Below are 2,155 nucleotides of genomic sequence, written 5' to 3'. Positions count from 1 at the left end.
AAACACAATTTAAGAAAAATCACTTTTCTTAATGAAAACCCTTAAAGAACATGTGGTCCTAGAGCATATATGACCATAAAACATGTTTAAAAGTTTAACCCAAAATTTCTTTATTAGGAAACAAGACTAACGCCCAAATGTATCCTCATAGGTACTAGCGTATATAGCACCCAACAATTACGGCCAAAGCCAAAATGTACTACCAAATAATCCATCGTTATTAATTCATTAGTGGCATAAAGTCAAAATTTATCAAACAACATCATACCCAAGTATGAGTTTTAGTAAAATCATAGCATCAATACCAAATAAAGACTGACAGACATCACCTATAGGATGTAGGCTGAAAGTTTGAAAACAAATGATGACGTTTTAAAAAGACAAGACACGAATCCTAATTCCGTAGTAGTTCCTAAGACACCACATCAACTTATCATGCAAAAAACACATAACAAATAACATGCACAAGGCCTTGGTTTGAAACCAACGCTCTGATACCAAGTTTGTCACGACCCATTTTCATGAATCGTGACCGGCGCTAGGGCATGGGTAATGTAGTACCAACACCGGTAGCTAGCCTTCCTTATAACATACAATTCAATTAAACCTGCAGAAAACCAATGCTCGGGGGCAACCGAGACTTCAGCCTAATTCTACCAGTTATAATATTCAACAATTAATATAAAATACTTATCCAATTCTGAGTCTAAAAAATGGGCATAACATAAATAATCCGGAATAATCATATAACATACCAGAGCAATATAACTAGTCGGACCTATCCGACAAACAACTGTAATAATACTATAAACATCTAGTCAACTACTGCGGTCTAAGAATAAAATAGTTTGATAGTTCTACTAAAATAAATGGAACCTCCAAGGAAAAGTAAATGCGGAGATCACCAGACTCTCTCAGATCATAACCCTGGGAAAAATTGGGAAAACAACGGGGTTAGATATACTGAGATGAGTTTATACCACTATTTACATTTATCAAGTGGAAAACCTTTAAAACCGTTTAAAACATTTAATAACGATATTACGAATAATAGTTGGAACCCTAATCCACAATTCTAAATAATAAACATAATCCAATAGGCATGGTCCCGAGAGCTGAGCTACACCGAGTTACCACTGACCACACTTTTACCATATCCAGAGTCCCGAGAGCTATGCTACACCGAGTTACTCTATTTGGTCCCGAGAGTTATACTCACACCGAGTTACCACATTTCCATATATACCTTACCCAGATCATTACCGGTGCGCACACAGTCCTAATGATGCCCATTAGGTAGCATGTTCCAACTAAGAGCCATAATATAAAAATAGTTCCCAATATACGTACGGTATATATATTTAATATTAAAATAACAATTTACTTAATAAAGCGGTAAATAGTAAGTACAAACTCACTGCTTGCTAATCCACGTGATAACCTGGCAAGCAAACTAATCCTGATTCGTCTCCGAAGCACGAACAGTCGACGAGTCTAGACAATATAAATCAGAATTAAAACATGTCCTAACTCTTAAGAGTACTAGACAACACATATGACTAGCACAAACATCAACGAGCCAAGACAAAGCAAACACACTTACTTAATCCATAGCCAAAGCATAAACAAAAGTAGAGTAGTCATACATACTGAACATAACCGAAGTCATACGATATTTAAGTCAAATTGAGTTCCCACTTTCAAAACATAATCCGGAGATCATTTCAATAACTTAGTTAAAATCATAAAACTAAGTTTAAACCAAAGTGGTGAGCTAGCCGAGTTATCACAACTGCCAAGCCTATACTCGCAAATTGGGCGAACCAAGTCTAACCCAAACCAAACATCCAACCAAAGTAAAACAATTCGTTTAAAGTCCGGAATCATTTAAATATACCAAAGTCTCAATTTATAAAACAAGGGAACTCAAATCAAACATTAAAATCCAAGTACAGCATCATGATTATAAAGTGTTCGATAAAAGTCCCCAAAGGATAAACACAACCAAATAAGTCAAAAGTCAATATACAGCAGCCCTAGCATGCTTAATAATCATATTTGATATAAGACATGTCATATCAAAACATTTGGTATTAATCAAGCAAACCTTTCATAAATTAAGCCAATTAAGCATTCATACCACCTAGCTCAAGAC

At 35.3% G+C, this 2,155-nt stretch overlaps 1 long non-coding RNA gene across 1 annotated transcript; it reads right to left on the bottom strand.

Moving 5' to 3' along the window:
- Nucleotides 1-698: 698 nt before the first annotated feature.
- LOC126677910 (uncharacterized) lies at nt 699-1,498 on the bottom strand. Its single transcript, XR_007640636.2, has 2 exons — nt 1,419-1,498; nt 699-927 (listed from the first exon to the last, which is right to left on the bottom strand). It is a non-coding gene; the product is annotated as an uncharacterized LOC126677910 (long non-coding RNA).
- Between the last annotated feature and the right edge of the window lie 657 nt (nt 1,499-2,155).

This window comes from Mercurialis annua, linkage group LG4, assembly GCF_937616625.2.
Source record: "Mercurialis annua linkage group LG4, ddMerAnnu1.2, whole genome shotgun sequence".
NCBI classification, from domain to species: domain Eukaryota; kingdom Viridiplantae; phylum Streptophyta; class Magnoliopsida; order Malpighiales; family Euphorbiaceae; genus Mercurialis; species Mercurialis annua.
Note: the sequence above shows the minus strand (reverse complement) of the source record. Positions and strands in the feature narration are given on the sequence as shown.